This window comes from Maylandia zebra, linkage group LG2, assembly GCF_041146795.1.
Source record: "Maylandia zebra isolate NMK-2024a linkage group LG2, Mzebra_GT3a, whole genome shotgun sequence".
NCBI classification, from domain to species: domain Eukaryota; kingdom Metazoa; phylum Chordata; class Actinopteri; order Cichliformes; family Cichlidae; genus Maylandia; species Maylandia zebra.
In genome coordinates, this window is record NC_135168.1 from 28,836,286 (window position 1) to 28,857,983 (window position 21,698).

A 21,698-nucleotide genomic window follows, 5' to 3' on the forward strand; every position below is an offset into this window, starting at 1 on the left:
CTAGCTAGCTAGCATTATACTCACCTTCATGTCTAACTGCTGACGTCGTTGGCTTAGTGCAATCTAGATCATCCAGTCTCTGCTTTTTGTATCTCTTCGAACGTGTGCTAACTGTGTAAGTCGCAGACGCACACAAATTTTTATCTTCTGCTCCATCCATGGTGCAGCAACTTGAACGAGCGCCTTCAGTGTGTCTGTTCGTGCCCCTTTGGCTTGACCTTCCAGAGCGCTCCACTGCCTGTCGCGCTCTGAGAGGAGGGGCTTTCCTTAATAAAGTTAACTGTGATTGGATGGTTGTATAAGCTCCTCTGCGTTTAAATTAAATTTGTTTTCCCTCCCTTTGGCGGCAGAACATATTTCTTTAGCATGAATCCAGCGGGTTAGATCTACATAACAAAGTCGGAGATACATTATAACAGGTGAGACAATCCTCTTTTTTGCGTGGGACTATTTTTGATTATAGGGCTTGTTTTATATAGCATGTGAAGTTCTTTAACTCTGAACCGATTTGCACTAGACTCCCATAGAGTATTTTACGGTGTTTCGAGGTGATAATAAAATAAATTACTCATTTTTTCCCACCAGAATGTCTCTGGGAATGAGATTGCGCGCCAGAATAGAAGGAAAACAAACTAAATATAAGGCACTAAGGCTCATTAAATGGCTGCAGAAGAAACACCTGCTAAAAAAGAAGCTTAGATGTCCTGTTTGTCACCATAAGATGAAAATGATTTCCGTGGTGAAGAAAGACCAATATATGTGGTATGTATAATGCATGATAATGTAGTGCATGTAGTAAATATAACAAAATATTTCGGTTATCAATGCAAGAGGGAGCATTAACCTCTTTTCATTATTATTTTCTTCATACTTAATTTTGTGATTATCTTTTCAATTAATGCTCTTGTTTAAAGGTCCATTTCTTTACTTAACTCATTTGTATGTTCTCAGGTGCTGCAAAAGAGCAAGTCATAGGAAAGTTTCCAGAACAATTAGAACTAGCTCCCTCTTTGAGAAATCAAAAACATCTCTTTTCAGTTGGATGAAGTTCATTTACAGGTATATGTAGATGTAGACATTAATAGCAATGCACCTTTCATAATTGAACACCAATACGAGACTTGTGAAATAAAATTAGGGCCTCAGTAAGTAATAATTGCCTCAATTTCTATCACAGATTTTCACAAGGGCTCAGGCTCAGACAAATAGATATGATCGATGATGAAGTGGCTGGCAGCTCCAGAACACTAAGTAGCATGGCAAGACACATTCGACATGTTTGTATACGTGCAATTAAAAGACACAGAATAAACAATGGACACCGTCTTGGTGGTGACAGAGAATTTGTGGTTATAGATGAAAGATGTCTCCGTCATCAGTGAAAGGTTGGTAAACTCTCAGACAGGTTTGTTAGAATCAATGCAGATCTGAATGTGTCCTCTAAACATGGAAACCTTTACCATAAGTAAAAAAAATTAGTAGAAGCAACCATCTTTTTGAATGTTTCTTTGTAGATATTCTGTTTAATTTTATTCTTTTTGTTTTCAGTATGCACGTGGACGCTTTGGAAATGCATGGAAAAGGAAGAAATGGGTATTTGGAATGATGGGAATTAAAGACAAAAGGCGAAGGCTCGTGTTAAAACTTGTTGAAAAACGATCAAGGCGCCACCTTGTTCCTCTGATCAGACAGCATGCTAAGTTGGGTAGTGCCATTATCAGTGATGAGTGGAGAGCCTACAAGAATGTTTTGACAAACATAGGGTACAGACATTACACTGTAAATCACAGCAGGTGGTTTGAATCAGAATCAGAATCAGAATACTTTATTGATCCCTGGGGGAAATTATTTTTTGTTACAGTGCTCCATTTTGTAGATCCTCAATCTGGCAGTCATACACAGCATATCGAAAGGGCTTGGATGACCATCAAAGGACATGTCCGTAGATTAAGGAAATCGCACTGAGAAGTTGCTGGAGGAACACCTGATGGTTCTTGAGTGGTCATCTTGGCTTGGTTCGCGACACCCTGATGGACCACTGGGACGCTTATTTAAGGACATACAAAAAATATTTCCAGTTTGAACCAGTCTGGCATGAACTTTTTTTGGAGTGGGTGACTGTTTGGTGTTTTAAAAAACACATTTAATGTTACATGTGTTACTCTTACAATACATTGCCATTTTTGACAGTAGTTAAATGTTATTTCAAGCACTGATTGTAATTTAGGTCTAAGTGTTATAAATGGTGACATTATACATTTAAGACTCACTTTAGGCAATTATAAATGTTTATTAGTGATTAATAAATGTTGACATGTTTTAAACTTTACGACAAAGCTATCTTTTGTCATTTATAAATGTTTATTAGTGATTAATAAATGGTGTTATGCTTTACACTTTACAATAAGGCTCCCATTTGGCATTTATAAATGTTTATTAGTGATTAATAAATGTTGACATGTTTTAAACTTTACGACAAAGCTATCTTTTGTCATTTATAAATGTTTATTAGTGATTAATAAATGGTGTTATGCTTTACACTTTACAATAAGGCTCCCATTTGGCAATTATAAATGTTTATTAGTCCTTAATAAATGTTGACATGTTTTAAACTTTACGACAAAGCTATCTTTTGTCATTTATAAATGTTTAGTAGTCATAAATAAATGGTGTCATGCTTTACACTTTACAATAAGGCTCCCATTTGGCATTTATAAATATTTATTATTCATTAATAAATGGTTTTATGCTTTACACTTTACAACAAAGCTCCGATTGATAGTTGTGGATATTTATAATGCATTTCTGAAGTACAATTTTCTATGATAAAAAATATGTTTACAAATGCTGATTGTGCTTACAGGATAGTAACTTAGTCTGAAATGTTTAATATAGCAACTCTAGATGAAATATATAGGTGAACACATTTGGCTCACTATTTGGCAAGAAACCGGTCAGTTTTTTTCCTCTTTCTCACCCTTAACTAATGCATAATAAACCATTAATAATGGTTTATAAAGCATTTACAGATTAATTAATAATATAGCTATAAACTATTTATTAGCATCTATAAGGGGAGCCTTATTGTAAAGTGGTACCCAGCACTCTCTCTACAAAACAACAACTGTCAGTGACGTTGCACCACGGCATAAACACAACATTCAAGATAACAGTTTAAAGTAACGTAACCATAAACAATAGAACAAGAACATCTAAACAGCAGCACATGTCCCAAGGCATGATGGGAGACATTTCTGGATGTATTTTTACGATCTAAATATGCATATGTACAACAAAATATATTTAACAAACAAGTAAATTGTGTTTTATTACATTTACAGTGATGTTATGTTATTTTACATTTGACGTGTCAGATCACAGTCTACTTATGTAAATGTAATGATATTCTAGAGAAACAGTACACATCTGTAAAATACACAGTAAAATCATTTGACATTACTATTTTTTGGAACAGTGTACTAAAACGCTGTCAAACCTAAAATGAGGACGTGGACCCAGTGAGTGAAAGTAGTGTTAAAAATGAACATTGTGCAGTATTCATCTGGCAATCCTTGTTTTTTCCCCCTTTTTTAGCCATTTTTACATTGCTATGCTTGATATATCCTTGGCCACAGCGGTTCGTCTTTAACAATCTCCAACTATTGGATGCATGTGATCAGAGTCAAACACTGAAAGCTCAAGGACAGGAATAGTTTAGAGGGATTGCACAAATATCCAAAGTACAAGTGAAAGATGACATGGCAAGAGTTGTAAAAAGTGTCAGATTGGGTTTTATCCTTTATGGCACACCTCCAAGTAAGAGTCAAATATGATAGAATCACTAAGTTCAGTTTGTAGGGCCCCCGGAAGAATGTGCTCCCGTGCCTGTATAAAAAAAAACCCTGTGAAGCATATCTAAAGATGACAATGTACATTTTTTTAGGCTGCAGCCTGGAAAGAATATTCAGAAGGACATGCACAGCCGTTGCTGTGAGCATATGCAACTGTAATATCATTCCCTACATTCTGTCTGGTTGCGAATTTGCCACATCAACCCTGTCATATGCAAATATGCTCATGCAATGCTAATATGCGGTAGATTTAACATCATGCTTTTGGCTGAATACTGGAGGGTTTGCTTTGACCAGTAGTGTTTTCTTCTCTATGTGGATGTTGTTCTTTAGAGCGGAAGCGGATGGCTGCAACCATTTTCACTTTTCTAACATACAAGGATACGTTCAAAAGCCTTTTTGTCAAACTTCGCTTATGACAGATTAGATAGAGAGATTACAACAAAAACTTTCCTAGTTTTTACTGAAAAGAGATAGTTGAAGCAACTTTTTCTCTGTTTTTGGTGGTGAATCCACATTTTTTTGGTCCACTAATAAACCTGAAGACAGTTTTCTGAATAATAATAAACATGGAGTCTTTTATGAAGAAGTTGGATGGCCTTCACTGTCTGAAAGCTGTGATAACCCTATAGTAGCTTTCTGTATGTCTCTCTTTGGGAAAGTGCCATTGTATTAAAGTGACTGCAAAGTTTGCAAAGTTTGCACTGAGCTTGGAAGAACTGTTTTTATTTCTTAGCCAAAGCTCTTTAAAAGTAAGCAAACAAGGTGTTATTAGAGTGGATTGTAAATTAATAAATTCATGAGGAATTTAGCTTCTAATAACATTAAAAATCTATGATTATTATAAATAGAAGTCTTCATTGAGAATTCTAATAAAAACGTGTTTTTTGTTGTTTTTTAAACTCTTGTTTTTGCCTTTTGAAAAAAGGGTCGGGTACCTCAAGTTCTCAGCTTTTGCCCAAACATGTAGCATCAGTGCCAGTCTTACAGCCGTCACTAAAGGGCACACAGAGGGTACCACCATTTTTCAGAGCTAAAAATGTTACAGTGAGCTTCTTGTGATATTTAGAGTACCTCACTCATCTCAGCCTACAAACTGTATCCCCCTGAAAGAAGCTGAGGTCAGATGACTGTGGAGACAAGTTCAAGAGAGCAACTTCGTGTTCAAGTAGTTCTCCTAAAGCTTTGACTCGTGTTTGACTTCAGTCAGGGTGGATTTTATCACCCACTGTGAAATGCTGGCATGTTTTAGACCACCCCAAAAGTCCAGCTTCATTCCCCTTCCTGAGAAATGGTTTTGAGTTTGCTGCTCATTCTCTCAGATTATTACGAGGAAACCTTTGGACTTTTGTTTTAAATAAGTCTTGTTTTTTTTTTAAATTCGCTTAGTTTTCTATCACTTCTATCAGTTCTCTTTGGTCCTCCCAGTGCTAATATGATCCATTTTATACAGCGTCTTAGAGTGCAAGTCATAATTTGACATTGACAAAGCCCTGCTTTTGTTTAGTGTCTTTGCACGAGAACTATCACAAAACAACATATCAGTGTTATTTTTCTAAGAAGTGAGCAGTGGCTCTAAGCTGATTTAGTGGATCAAGCCCCTGATGTGTAGGTTAGATCTGAGCTGTTGTTTGAAGTGCCTTGATAGAAGGATGCATGTCAAAGATTTTGTGGTCAGTGAAAGTAAGTTTTACATCAGTAAGTTTGCAAGTAAAAATGTTTTTCTTGACATTTTGGATCTTGTGGCAAACACTGTTTATTAATAATGAAGTATAGGTGTGTGTGTGTGTGTGTGTGTTTCATTGTTTAGTGTCAAGGCAGCTGCTTCAGCCATGTATCAATCTGACTTCCTCCATTTGAAATTTCACGCAACTCAAGGATGACTTTCCATGCAACACTTTAAAAGCGAGGTGGCTCACTACACCCTCAGACATTCAGCTCATGGTGATTTTTCAGATTCACATCTGGTTACAATAATCCCTTACCCCTCTCTAAGGAAGCACGACCAATGTTGCCTCTGAAAAAGTGTAGAACAAACATGCAGCGTCATACAGTTGGATGAGTGGTTTGGACATTTCCCTAACATGTGGAAGGTCCCTGGTTTGAGACTAGGAGAAAACACAAATCCTCGAGTTCCTTTTCAAGGATGGCATAAAAAAATCTAACAAAGCAAATATGTGGAGTTATCTGTTGTGGCAACCCAGTGTGAATAAGAGAGCAGCTGATCGTGGAGGCTCTGGTGCATGACAATTTTGTTCCCTCCTTCAACACCAGGCGTTTTCAGTGTTCAGTGGAGACCAGTCTCCATCTGGTCTTTTATTTTGAAAATGTATTTCATAGTGAAATCCCAGGCACTGTCCCGAGTGAACAGCTGGACAAACTGGAGCCAGAGTATCCTACATTCATGCATAAGTCTCCATTACTTTTATATGTTCCCCAGTCATGTCATTATAAAAACTAACTCTAACACTTCTCCAATACTGGTGATGGGTTTGTGCAACAATCAGCTTGGGGATGAATCATCCCGCCTCTTCTCAAGGACACCTTTATGATGAGATTTTAATCTTGTGACTGCAGCACCTTTGGGCCTCGAGTCTTTGTAGTGCCAGTGCCATGAGCTAACCGTCTCATGGATAATGGAGTCAGCACGATGTACCTCATGCTCTGGGCTGAATTCTCGGTGATTCAAGGGTCATTATGGTGAGTGAGATCTTGACATTTACACAGAGACCAGAAGCTCTGGGGTTTGAACTTAATGCTCCCTTGTCCATCTCTATCTGTATGTGTGTGTGTGTGTGTGTGTGTGTGTGTGTGTGTGTGTGTGTGTGTGTAAAAGCAGAAATTCAATTATACAGTGTATGTCTTTTCTTTCTCTTTTACATAGCTATCTATGCTAGCTATGTAACCTTTGTTAAATACAACTAGTCATGTCAGCTTGCCCTTGCAATCCCATGCTTTGTGTTTTGCATGCATGCACCCTTCATTCATCCTCTCATCGTCGTCTCTACTTTGCAGCCACATCCACCCTCAGCCTGCACACTATTAGAGTCTGCCACACTCATCTATACATAGACCCTCCTCTGCTGGTCTTTTTCTTCTTTCATTCTTTCCCGTTCATACACCGACCCAGTCCTCAACCTCTGCTTCCCACCCATCCATCTGTCTCTCATGAAACTCTGCAATCCAGCACACCTCCTTAACCCAGCCCTCTCCTGGGGCCTAATTAATTTACTGAAATCTCAATCAGCCTTCCACTCCATTACCCTGATCCTGTTTGATACTTTCTTCTCAATGCTGGGGGGCATTAGGATGATTACATTCACCATCCAGTCTCTCTTCCACTATGATTTCATCGTCTTGTTCCCCCGATATAATGATGTAATGGTGGGGGGCACGCCCCTTGCTCAGGTCAGAAAAAACTGAATCATAACACAGAAGTTTAGAGGCTCCCGAGTTCAATCAGAGAGAACTGTGGGTGGGTTGCGAATCTCTTGGGGAGGAAATAAACTCCTCTGAAGTCAGGGGGGAGAGATAGAAAAGGAGAGATCGGGGCAAGAGATAGCAGACACTGGTCGGAAGAAAGAGGAAGTAAAAAAAGACAGACAGAGCAACTGAAGATTATGAGAGAAAAGGAGAACAGCTCTACAGGAGAACAAAGACAAAGGGTGGGAAAAGGTTCTAGGACACAGGCAGCATCATTCACAAGTCAAGGGTAGAAAAAGGCAAGTATGAGCATCATAGTGTCACGGGCTAGCACGCTAACATTTACTGAGTCACATGTTCAGGTAGCGCCTGTAGGATTGGTGGGAATGTCATTTGTTTTATAGTTGTCATGTGTAAGGCTGTCTTTTTCCCATGACTACAGATACAGTCCTAAATAAAACAGAACAGTTACACTGACCATTATGTCCGTGACCATTATGACCATTATCATTGAATGTGGCCTAATAATGGTTTTGACACAAAGTTATCAATAGCTGAAGTTAGCTTACTGACACAAATGCTGCTACCACACTCCTAATATTGTCAAATAAGAGGACAAACAGAAGAGGCAGTTTCATTAAGACATTTAAGGACTATACGTAAAGTGACTCCCCATAATGTCATGATCTGTAAAGTTATTTTAGTATGGAAATAAAAAACAGAAAGCTCGCCCAGAAATGAGAATTGAATGTAAGTCAGTCAGAAACAAACGCAAACTCCACATTCATTACAGCTTTGTGATTGGTTACCAATGCAATGGGTAGGAGCACCTCACTCTAGGTGGGAGGAGGGGCTGGATATGAATGCAAATGGTAATTATTTGAATTGTCCCTTTAAAAAGCAACCTCATCTTTCAGTTTGTTCCTCAGAGTTATGCAGAGTCGATGGTCAGTCAAGTCAGAACAGATCAGATGAGGGAATGATCTGTAATGATCTGTCAGTCAGAAACTCAGGCCCTGCAGCGCAAAAATATATAAGAATCAAAGTCTCGAGATTTTACAGTCTGGAGCAGCTTCACACTGGGTGCATTAACAGTCTGGAGTTCAGTCTTTTCGTCTGTCCACTGTTGCCATTTGGGATGACTGGTGGAATCCTACCAAAAATCAGATAAATCATTCGCTGTCTGACTGGTTGTGCAGATCTGGATCCTGGAGGTCACACTGGGAGGATCGCATCCAATGGAATCAGTGGAATTTCATCATGAGCTCATAGCTCAATACAAGACCTGACCAGTATTTAGAAACAGGTTTATAGTCTCTAATCTGTCATTTCATTTTCAAAGAGTTCTACTGTACATTCTGTTTTAGAGCATTCAAGTGAATCATGAATTTAACAATTAAAAAATAACTGCAATTGGCAATAATATAACATCATGAGAATGTGTGGTACTCGGTAGTTAACGGATTAAATTGTAACTGTTGTTAGGACTTCTTCAGCCTAACCGACATAGTTGTGATAAACATACATGTAACACAATCATTAGACAAACCGAAATATGAATGTTAAAGCTTAAAGTTTCATACATTAAAACTAAATTCTGCCCAAAAAGTTATCAAAGTACGTATGTTTGCTCATAACAGTAACATTGCTCATTGATATGACAGATACAGCAGAAAATAGCATTTTATGCGTCAATTGCTATAATTAGCATCATCAAAAGTAACATGAGTGCAATATGTAATTACTCTTGTTGCTATCACTGAACATAGAGGTTAGTTAGCTTACAGAGACACGTGGAACACCATTCATTTAGCCACCACTTCTGCTGACTTCAGCAGATCAGCCTAACATTCATCTCACTGTTGAGATGTTGGCCGATAACTTCTGAAAAGTTTTTTAACAACTTTTACGAAGCTTCTCCAGCTGGCTCACACAGTTTTTGCCCTGTGAATATGTCCGTACCATCAGTTTTTAAAAAAGAAATCTGTCTATAATTTCACAGTAATCTGCAGAACAGGAGCAGCCACTACCTTTATTACTCAGCATTTTCTTTCTTTGCTCAGCATTTTTTTAATATGGAGAAGAAAATAAGCATTCAGCATTAGGCTGTGGAACAGTGTGAATTAATACTTAGTGTAAACAAAGGTGAATTGTTGGCTAATGAGAATCCATCCACTCAACAAGCTCGTGGCCTGAGTCATAAGTCAAAGTCAAAGTCAAAGTCAACTTTATTGTCAATTCTGCCACATGTACAGGACATACAGAGAATAGAAACTTCGTTACTCTCAATCCCTAGATAAAATAGAAAATGAACATTTAAATATAAGAGTGATTAAAAATGCAAGTAAAATATTTTAAAGTAAAAAAAAAAAAAATATATAATACAATTTTACATATGCGGAAAACAATATCAACTTTATTTCTCAATTTATTTAAAATTTATTTGAGGATGATTAAAAAAAAAACAGTCAGCAAAGTAAAACTTTCTTCCTTCACACATGATGCAATGTGAATAGAGAGACGAAGCTTTCATTGGTTTAATGGAGACTGATGCCCTCTGGCTGTGGTGAAACTGTGGGCCAAAGGTGGAATTGCTGCAGGGTGTAAAATGAGTGCTCTAAACTAACATGATCTGAAGACACAATCAGCCAGCTGCTCCTCCATTCTTCCACAAGCAAGGAGAATAAACTAGATGTTCTGAGCCTGTATAACCTAAAGACATTGGAACATAAACACAAGTATTAAATAACTAAAAACTGATTCCATGACTTAAAATTTGTGCCAGTAAAATCAGAAGGTTTCTTTTGGATTCTCTTGCTAGCTGTACAAGGGTTGCTGTGGCTTAAGAGTGGGATGTCCCAAAATTAAGCACTTAAAAGCCCCACCAAATCAAAATCAAATCAAATCAAATCACTTTTATTGTCACATCACATGTGCAGGCACGCTGGCACAGCACATGCGAGTGAAATTCTTGTGTGCGAGCCCCACAAGCAACAGAGATGTGCAAACACAACAACACAAACGAGCAAAATACAAGAATGGCCAACCTGAAACTAATAAATATATGTACAATATATAATAGTGTATGCATTTCTGGATGTGTATACTAAATATTTTCCTACGTGTGTGTGTGTGTGTGTGTGTGTGTGTGTGTGTGTGTGTATACACATTTTTACAAATTAAATAGTAAAAAAAAAAAAAAATAAAAATAAAAAAAATAAAAAATAAAATAAAATAATAATAATAATAATAATAATAATAATAATAATAATAATAATAATAAAATATATAAAATATACAGAGTTGAATATGTGCAAAACAAGTGGCATTTATATACAGTGTGGAGTGCATAATGTTGAAAGTCACCATGTGACTAAGTGGAAATTACTCCCAATGACAAGGCATTATGGGTGTGAATAGGTCACTGATGAACACAAGCTGAAAGGTGTTCCAGAAGCCCTAAGGTTAAAATGAAGATGATTTATTTATATGCAATCCACACAACATTGCTGAGATTTCCCCAAAAGACCAATATTCACCTCGGAGAACTGCAAACATCAATACGACTCATCTCTCTATGGTGCCTGACTGTTTGCCCAAAGGTACTGTGATAGTTCTTGACTGCCAAACAGACTTGTAATGCTGTTCCAGTCCATGGTTAAAATTGCAAGAATAATAAGTTTTAAGCAGCTTTTTAGAGCATAATCTTAACATGGATTAGACCAGCACTAGCTGTCAGTGTCTGAAGACTACAGAGTTCACATGTTGCTATAAGGCAAGTTTTGTCTTTAGTGGAACAAATACAGGAAAATGTGACCAAAGACAAAGACGTGTCCATAAAAGAAAAACTTATCAGGGGTCCATGACTGAAATGCAAACCAGCTGAGCGACACAGCAAAGAAGAAGAAAGGACCACACTGAAGCTTATACCACGACTGTGTCTATAATATTTTAAAACTATATCTAATTTAAATTTACCCACTATTCTTTTCAAAGTAGTCACCCTGTGTAGTGTTACACACTAGCATCAAGTGGAAGCAGGAAGGGTGGAAACTCTTGGTCAGGGACAAGCTGAAGTATCTCAGGCTCAGGAGATAGATGGACAGATTGGTGCAGCATCAGCAGTGATACAGATGCATCTGTTGTGATGAAGAGAGAGCTGTGGCAAAGAGAGAGCTGAGCAAAAGCAAAGCTGTTAATTTACCAGTGGTTACGAGTTTTGGATAATGACTGAAAGTCTGAGCTCACGGACACAAGAAATGAGCTTTCTCCAAAGGGTGGCTACCCCACATGTGTCGGAGGAGGTGTCTCGGGAGAGGGGGTCAGGGCTTCTCTGTTTAGGCTGCTGCTCCTGTGATCCAGGATGAATAAGAAAATAGAAGGACAGATGGAAAGAGAACAGGAGACACTCCATGAGAGTGGGTGTTAGTTAGAGTTTGGGAGTTTGATTGAAAAAAATAGGTTTGAAAAAATACTTTAATCACTAGTGTCAGTGACAATGTGGAAAAGATGCACAACTGTAGGTTTAGCTTGTGATACATAAACCAACATGCATTTCTGTCTCTAATTGCCTTGTGTTAACGTATTGTGGATGGTAATTACCCTCTCATTGAGGAAATCATAAAAGATTACTTGCATTTCTTTCCTGATGGTACTCCACAATCTGCCCTCTGCTTCAGCTCAACTGTAAATGTTCAACACTAGAACAGAAAATCTGTTTTTTCCATTGAGCGCTCCAACCATCTGTTTTGACTGTTCTCTGACTTATCTGGCATTTAAAGATGCAACACTGGTGTTTGGCAGGCATTACAAAGGGAACCGAGAGGAGCTGATTACCACTGAAGCATTAAACGAGCCTGGAAACATTCAAATAGACCTTCTTGTTCTAAGACAGGGAACAGTAATGGAGGATTCATGTTGAGGTAACATACTTCTGAATGTTTCCATGAGATTTCTTCCTTGCCAATAAATAGCGTCCCAAGTATAACTAGCTAACTCTGATGTAGGTCTCTAGTATAGCTAGCTAATATTGATGTGATGCCGTTTTTTCCACATTGACCTTATGAAGGAAAGATAAAGGAAAGCAATGCAGAAATTGCGATTTTGTATTTTGTACAAATCAATCCTCTCTGTTTTGTAAGATGTCAAACTCTGTATTCAGTGTCCGAGGAGCTTGGAAAGAAAAGCGTCTGGACTTCTTACATTTCTCGAAGAAGAAGTCCAGACACTTTTCTTTCCAAGCTCCTTAGACTACAATGCCCTGGGTGACTGAGAACCTTCACAGACATCTGGATTCAGCATATTGTACAGAAAAAAATTTATAAAAGGGTTTCTTACTGTAAGCAAAGGATTGTGGGTAATTTTCAGATTAATGGAGGATTTCTGTACCAAGGTCGTTGTCCACGAGAGATAACCTTTCTGCTTTGTTATCCACTGTCACAAATGCAGGTGCTGATTAAAAAAGATGTTATTACAAATATAACCTGTTCCAGATTCTTCATTAAAGAAAGAGAAGACATCACACCTAAAGGTTACACACACCGCAGTGGCTTCAGCACTTGTTGATGGAAGCATCCTGCCTGCAGCATAACTATGCACTCTATAAAGTGGAAATCACTGCTCAAAGAGTGTGACAAAGAGCTTAAGGCGTGGCTCCAGCCTCTAGCCTCACTACTTCCCAATATGCCCATGCCTCACTGAAAAATATTTATTTTGGGCCTAACGTACAGAATCTATAAGATCCGCTGCCAGAATCCAGGTGCCAGGCAGATTACCCCCAGATGTCCCATCTCCATGTCCTGACATGTTTGGTAAGAACACAAAGAGGGGCAAGATAATATTAGGCTTTAATGGTTTTATTGCTTTAGCTGAAATTTCAATGAAGTGACACACTGAGCGAAAAGCGGAGATTTTTCAATCTGGACAAAAGTGGTAAAAACAAAACTACTGTATTTCTTTGGAAAACATTAACAAAATAAATCATACAGTTCTGAAAAGATGAAAAGATCCTTGCACATTAGTAGGGCCTGAAACCTTTACATTGAAATATAGCATACGATATTGAAGACATTTTTTTTTTATATCTTGTTTTTAATTGTACCAACCACAAGAATTGGTGATCCATGGTTATAAATTTAATCAAGTTCAGACCTTAAACTTTAAAAGTTCTTGCATGAATGTTGTGGGCAGCCTGGCATAGAAAATATTCAAACTTACATTATTTGTTTCTGTGGGAGAGTTTGGGAATAATACACAACTGGGCTTCAAGAGAAGCTTGGAAGATATCACAACAATATTATCAGTTACTCTCTAAAGTCACATAATTTCACTCCAAACTTACTTTGTAACCTGAATAAATAAACATAAGGAGCAACTCTAAGCTGGGTGGTGATAGGAGTTTAAATTCTGAGGTTTATTCATTCAATTTTCTTGCAGTTTTTTATTTATTGTTTGAGATACTGAGATGATTCACTGACTGGCAGATTTTAATACAAAAAAAGTCCAGGAGTTTGGAAACATTCAAACAAATCAAATCAAATAAGTTTTCCTCTCAGGTGTTTGAATAACCAATGAAAAGACTCCTGTCTTCAGGCACAGCACTGATGAATGAGGTACCATTTAGTTCTACAGGGTGGGCCATTTATATGGATACACCGTAATAATCAGAATCAGAATCAGAATACTTTATTAATCCCGAAGGAAATTAGGGTTACAGCAGGCAGCACGCTAATGGCGCATGTGCACTGGGACCATACCCATAACATGGGAATGGTTGGTGATATTAAAGTCCTGTTTGTGGCACATTAGTATATGTGAGGGGGCAAACTCCTCAAGAAGGGTGGTGACCATGGTGGCCATTTAGAATTCGGCCATCTTGGATACAACTTTTGTTTTTTCAATAGGAAGAGGGCCATGTGACACATCAAACTTAGTGGTAATGTCACAAGAAAAACAATGGTGTGCTTGGTTTCAACGTAACTTTATTCTTTCATGAGTTATTTACAAGTTTCTCTTTGTTCACAGCCATTGACATGTTGAAGAGGTTAACACGTGAGGAGCGGATCGAAATTGTGTTGATATCTGGGGAACGCAGTAACAAGGTCATTGCAGCAGATTTCAATGCAAGACACCCTACGAGACCACCCATCTCCCATGCTACAGTTAGCAAACTGTTTGCTAAGTTTCATGAAACTGGTTCAGTGTTGGATTTGCCAAAATGTGGACGCAAAAAAACATCAGTGGCTGTCCTAGCTTCATTCAGCAAGTGTGTGAAGAGTGGGAGAAGAGGGTTGTATTGACAATCCAACACAATGGGCAGCACATTGAACACATGTTATAAGTGGTCAGAAACTTGTAAATAACTCATGAAAGAATAAAGCTACGTTGAAACCAAGCACACCATTGTTTTTCTTGTTACATTACCACTAAGTTTGATGTGTCACATGGCCCTCTTCCTATTGAAAAAACAATAGGAAGTGGCCACCATGGTCACCACCCATCTTGAGGAGTTTGGCCCCTCACATATACTAATGTGCCACAAACAGGACTTTAATATCACCAACCATTCCCATGTTATTACGGTGTATCCATATAAATGGCCCACCCTGTATATCAACAACACAGAAAAAAAAGCAAAGAGTGGAAATGTGCTATGTGCCCATGGGAGTCAAAGTTCTGAGCAAAGAGGTTTTAAATGTACCTCTGCTGCTGTTGCCTTATGGAGAAAGGACTGAAGGAATCGAGTGACTGACAGGTTTAACTGAAGTGGAGCACAGCTTTTAGCTCTGTGCTTGGAGTGCTGGAGCACAGCTACACCTGCATGGTGGAGGTGGAAGGTTAGCACACAGAACAATGCAGGGAAATGTTCAAGCATACACCACTATGAAAAGCAATAAGGACATTCAAAGAATTCTGAGGTTCAGTGCCAGAATGACCAACTGTTATGCATTTGGATGTATGAACTGATGTGTGCCCAATGCCAAAGCTTTATTCTCAGTGACAGTGTCACAGCTGTTGAGTGCGCTGTGCTCTGGAGGGGAGGTAAAGTACTTTTAGACATTTCTACCATGACCCTGCCACTCTGCTAGTACTTCCTTTTCCTCTTGTATGTTGGAAATGGGCAGAGTATCCAAAGCCTGGGTCTAGGAGACAACACAGCTGTCTGCACCAAGAACTTTTTAAGATATTTAGTCAAGTGCTAAAATTTCCCTCTGAAGGTCAGGTCCTTTCACTGTATACACTGACTGTTTTTTTGTTTTTTGTTGCATATTTCTCACACCTAAATGTTTCAGATCAACAAATAGATTTCAATTTTAGACAAAGATAGATAAAAACAAATTGGAATAATTTATTAGAGAAAAAAAGTTCTCCAAGCCCTCCTGGCCCTGTCTGAAAACGTCTTTGGTCCTGTTTTTAAATCATGAATTAACTGTGATTAAACCCAGGTTTTTGGGGCCTGAGTTCAATTTCACAAGTCCCATCTATGTTGTATTACATGTTGAATCAAGAAAACACTTTACCCTTCCTCACTGACAAAGTAAACAAGGGTTTTTCTTGTTTATTAGTTAGTTTGTCCTGGAAGTCAGAGGACAATGAAGGTAATCATTCTAACTGATAACACGTCACAAATCATTTCCTTTTTTTATTGCAAGTCCTTTTCGTCTCGATCAGGGTTTGAGTCTGGAGCTCGAGTTGGGGTGGTTACAAACGATGTCCCAAAGTAGGCGGAGTTTGTCTCAGTTGTTAGCATTAGCTAACATCTACCAACACATGACCCACATAGGCTGAGGACTGCTGACATCCTGGCATATCCTGGCACAAAAAACAGGCTTTTTTTGTGTTTTATTTTTCTTTCTGCAGCTGATGATCATATATTGGTGGTTAATTTTGATGTGCCACTCACAACAAAGTGATCAGTTTTCCCAATATTCACTGTTAGTGAAGGTTTCATAAACAGACTTCAATGATGGGCATGAAATGCTCACAAAGTCCTAACAGAGTAAGATGGCAATGAAAAGTTTTTGTGCAGGTTTATGTTTTTTTTTTTTTTTTAAATGTCTTTATTTTGATTAGCATTAAAATATCTCAATGAATACAGAACAAAGATCTACCACAAAGCAAGAAAGGACGAGACAAGGCTAATCAAAAGGTATTGGCTGAAGCATTTGCTTATTGCACCAACACTTTTAACAAAAGATCATTTAGCGTGCAGCTCATGTACAAAGGGCTCGAAGCAAATGAGTGAAACAAAACAAACAAAAACCTTTCCACCTTAGATAAGTAAATACATTAAATTAAATTTTATAACAATAATCAAAGCAAAACAACCAAGAGTTTCAGTATTATTATTTTTGCTCTTTTCATTCTTGATTTATATATTTTTTCTAATACTCTAGTTTTAAACATGGAAGGAAAATGAACTCCACCTTTTACACTCCACTATTCCACAAGTTAACTCCTCTAACAGAAACACATCTCTGCTTTATGTTTGTCCTTATCTTTAAGTCTGTTCCCCTTAAGTCATATTGACTCTCTCTGACTTCAGACAGCTTCTGAGTACTGTGGCAAAACAAATTATTTTGTGTTATTATCTGTGCCATTTTCAACAAAATCATAAAATTTCAGTGTATTCAAATTAATAAACAAAATGTTAGTTGGTTCTATATAGTTTGATTCATAATTCTTACAGCTCTTTTTTGTAATTTGAAAACAGGAAGAGTATTGGTTTTATATGCATTAGCCCATATCTCTAGACAATAAGTCATATTTGGAAGCAGCTGATCATCAATTATCACTCCAAGAAATGTATTTTTGTGCACTCTTTCAATTTCAATTAAACTAACCTTGATTTTAAATTAACTTTTCATTTGTCTATTGCCAAAATTAATACATTTTGTTTTGTTTATATTTAACAACAACAACTTATTTAGAGCAAACCAATTTTTTAATATATTTAACCCATTTTCCACTGCAGTCAGAAGGTGTTCTAAGTTTTTCACCTGAGCAATACAGAGTGGTATCATCAGCAAACAATACACATTTTTGTCACAACGGGACTGAACGGACTCACGCGCAGGCTCTGAGTAGGGAACAATAAAGGTTTTTTATTTACAGAAGCACCAGGTGATCTATTTACACAGTGGGGAAAAGACGGGTTCCAGGAATCCACACACGAACAGGGGGGGGGAAAGACACTTGCAGTCCACACACGCTCCAAAGTCCTCACTCCATCCACGCTCCACGCTCCTCTTCACACTCCACAAGAAACACAAAAGCTCGCTCCAATCCTCACACACTTGATCGCTCAGGTAACACAGGGGTAGGTCCAGGGAAATCTATTCACAGAGAAGCAAAAGGTTACTGTAAGAAGATCGCTAGGGAAACACGAGAACGAACTGAGCTGGGGTTAACACTAACGAGAGTCGGCAACGGTCCAGCGACGAGAAACACAGGGCTGCCGTCTTATGAAGGAGCTGGATCACTCGTAATGAGCCACAGGTGCGTGGGCCAAGGGCAGGAGCCCGCAGGTAAGCTCCGCCCAGGCAGAGGGAGGAGGGAAAGAGGGGAGAGGAGAGAGCAGGGAAAAAATAAAAAAGGAATACAAAACATATGTAGCCGTACTGAGCCGACCGGGTAGGCACAGGGACCCTGACAGTACCCCCCCCTCAACGGGAGCCACCCGGCGACCCACCGGGCTTACCAGGGTGCCGGCGATGGAAGTCACGGAGCAGGCGCTGACACAAAACAGCCGAGCGAGGCACCCAGGAGCGCTCCTCCGGCCCGTAGCCCTCCCAGTCGACCAAATACTGGACCCCCCGCCCCCGGCGCCGGGAGTCCATAATGCGGGAGACCCCATACGCCGGCAGCCCATCAACGATCCGAGCGGGAGGCGGGGGCCTGGAAGGAGGGCACAAAGGACTGGAGAGCACGGGCTTAATCTGGGAGACATGGAAAACGTCGTGGACACGCATGTTGCGCGGAAGGTTCAACCGAACAGACACAGGGTTCACAAGCGCACCGATTTCGAATGGCCCAATAAAAGTTGGAGACAGTTTCTTGGACTCCGCCCGGAGGGGCACATAGCGGGTGGACAGCCATACCTTTTGTCCGACCGCATACTCAGGAGCCGGTGTCCGATGGCGGTCTGCGAGCTGTTTGTTACGTGCCGTCGTCCGGAGGAGGGCAGCTCGGGTGGCTCTCCACACCCGGCGACATCTACGCAGGTGGTGTTGGACGGATGGCACAGAGAGGTCACCCTCAACGGCCGGAAAGAGCGGAGGCTGAAATCCTAATGACGCCTCAAAAGGTGAAACTCCAGTGGCTGAGGAAGTCAGGCAATTGTGGGCGTACTCAATCCATGGCAGCTGGTCACTCCAAGTCGTTTGATTTGTGGACACCACACACCGCAGAGCAGCCTCCAGGTCTTGGTTCGCCCGCTCAGCCTGTCCGTTGGTCTGAGGGTGGAAGCCAGAGGACAGACTAACCTTAGCGCCGAGGGCGGAGCAAAACTCCCTCCAGACCCGTGAAGTGAACTGGGGGCCACGGTCTGACACAATGTCCTCCGGAATTCCATGGAGGCGGAATACATGTGTGGTGAGGAGGTGAGCGGTTTCCAGGGCCGTAGGCAGCTTGGGCAAGGCAACAAAATGGACAGCTTTAGAAAACCTGTCCACAACGGTTAGAATGACTGTGTTACCTTTTGAAGCCGGTAATCCGGTGACGAAATCCAAGGCTATGTGGGACCAAGGCCGTCCCGGAGTGGGCAGCGGTTGTAGCAAACCGGAGGGAGGTTGGTTGGACGACTTGTTACGGGCGCAGGTCGTGCAGGCGGCGACGTATTCCCGTGCATCCCGAGCCAAAGTGGGCCACCAGAAGTAACGCTGGAGGAATCGTATGGTGCGGTGTACTCCCGGGTGACAGGTGAACCGGGCGGCGTGTGCCCATTGCAGTACCTGAGAACGAACAGAGGAGGGCACAAACAACTGACCTGGGGGCCCGGTCCCGGGATCTGGTTCTGTTTTCTGAGCTTCTTTAATCTGAGATTCGATTTCCCAGGTCACCGTGCCGATGGAGCAGGAGGCAGGAAGAATCGGACCTGGCTCGGGTTCCGCTTCAGAGGAGTCATACAGTCGGGAGAGGGCGTCTGGCTTCACATTGCGGCTCCCGGGCCTGTACGTAATTGAAAAGTTGAATCTCGTGAAAAAGAGAGCCCACCTCGCTTGCCGTGGATTGAGTCGCTTTGCGGCTCGGAGATACTCAAGGTTTCTGTGGTCTGTCCACACGATGAATGGTTGAGTGGCTCCCTCTAGCCAATGTCTCCATTCCTCCAGTGCTAACTTGATAGCCAGAAGTTCCCGGTCTCCAACGTCATAATTGCGCTCTGCTGGGGAGAGACGGTGAGAGAAAAAGGCACATGGGTGGAGCTTACCCTCCCTCCGTTGGGACAACACCGCCCCGACCCCGGAATCCGATGCGTCCACTTCAACGACGAACTGTTGCTGGAGGTCGGGTTGGCAGAGGATAGGTGCTGTAGCGAACCGTTCTTTGAGACGTAGGAAGGCCTCCTGCGCGGACTGGTCCCACTGAAAAGACACTTTAGGAGAAGTGAGTCTGGTTAAAGGCAGAGCGAGTTTACTGAAATCTCGGATGAAGCGGCGGTAGAAGTTGGCAAAGCCTAAAAAGCGCTGGAGCTGTCGACGGTTTGGGGGTTCGGGCCAGGTAAGCACTGTTTGGACCTTCGCCGGGTCGGGTTTCAGATCACCCCGCTCTATTATGTATCCGAGAAAGGCCACGGAGTCCACGTGAAAGTCACACTTTTCGCTTTTCACAAACAGTCTGTTTTCCAGCAAACGCTGCAGAATCTGTCTGACGTGTGTCTCGTGCTCCGCCACTGTTTTAGAGAAGATAAGGATATCATCCAAGTAGACAAATGCGCACCAATTGATAAAGTCCCGGAGGACGTCATTCACGAGGGCCTGGAAAACTGCTGGGGCGTTAGTCAGCCCAAAGGGCATCACCAGGTACTCAAAATGCCCCAGATGGGTGTTAAAAGCTGTTTTCCATTCGTCGCCCTCCCTGATCCGAACTAGATGGTAGGCATTGCGGAGGTCTAATTTACTGAAGATCGTTGTCTCGTGCAGAAGTTCAAAAGCCGAGGAAAGGAGCGGTAGGGGGTATTTGTTCTTAACCGTAATGTTATTAAGGCCGCGGTAATCAATGCAAGGCCGGAGGGACTTGTCCTTCTTTTCTACAAAGAAGAAGCCGGCTGCCACAGGGGAAGAGGACGGCCGGATTATGCCTGCTGCCAGTGAGTCCGTGATGTATTTCTCCATAGACGCTCTCTCAGGTTGGGAGAGACTATAAAGGCGACAGGTGGGGAGTGTGGTGCCTGGGAGAAGATCAATGGCGCAGTCATACGGCCGATGAGGTGGTAACGATTGTGCAAGGTCTTTACGAAAAACTTCAGCCAAGTCGTGATACACAGGTGGAACAGAGGTGAGATCCGGAGGCTCAGACAGGTTATTTGGAGGAGACGCGGAGGGCGGAGTTGCAGCCCGGAGGCAGTTCATATGACAATCCACTCCCCAGCCTACCACGCATTCAGATTTCCAATCGATATGAGGGTTATGCTGTCGCAACCAGGGGTGACCTAAGACAAGCGGTGTTTGAGGAGCTTTAAACACGAATAGGCTTAGAACCTCGGTGTGGTTGCCGGAGAGTGTGAGTGACACGGGCTCTGAGACATGGGTTATATCAGGCAGCCGCTGCCCAGATAAGGCGGTGACATGTAAACGATGAGGTAGAAGGTCAGACCCAACCCCTAATTTTTCCGCGAGGGCTGAATCGATAAAGCTCTGTTCCGCGCCAGAGTCAATTAACGCCATCACAGAATGGGTTTTTGTGTGAACTGTTAACTTGGCCGGTAACGTTAAGCGTGGAAGGGAGCTTTTACTAGACAGGTCGCCCACCAGTACTCCCTTAACTACGGGCGGGCGCCCCCTTTTGGTCGAGATGGACAGGTGGCAATGAAGTGGCCCTTACGGCCGCAGTACAGGCACTCACCAGAGACCATGCGTTGCTGACGTTCCGCGGGTGTTAGCCGTGAGCGACCCAGCTGCATGGGCTGCTCGCCTTCCTCGCTTAGCTCGCCACTGTGGGCAGCACTGGGTTGGGCCCTCCATTCCCCCGCTGGTGGGCCCAAGAGCGCCCGTGGCTCCTGAAAGGCCCGCCCCCGGAGGTTTCTGCGAGCCTGAAGGCGATCATCTAACTTAATGCACAGAGTCATTAGAGAGTCAAGAGAGGCAGGCAGGTCATGCATTATTAGTTCGCCTTTTAATTCATCACAGATGTTATTAAGCAAGGCACTCTTTAGCGCCTCCTGCCCCCACCCCGTTTGCTCAGCCAAAACCCAGAAATCGACAGAAT

General features: G+C 41.3%; 1 long non-coding RNA gene across 2 annotated transcripts; it reads left to right on the forward strand.

Moving 5' to 3' along the window:
* Window positions 1-264: 264 nt before the first annotated feature.
* On the forward strand, window positions 265-1,352 carry LOC143413730 (uncharacterized). 2 transcript variants are annotated; one of them, XR_013094342.1, is made up of 3 exons: window positions 265-762; window positions 952-1,059; window positions 1,178-1,352. It is a non-coding gene; the product is annotated as an uncharacterized LOC143413730 (long non-coding RNA). The 2 variants fall into 2 exon arrangements; XR_013094343.1 differs by having other exon boundaries at window positions 265-419; window positions 586-762; window positions 952-1,352.
* The last annotated feature ends 20,346 nt before the right edge of the window (window positions 1,353-21,698 follow it).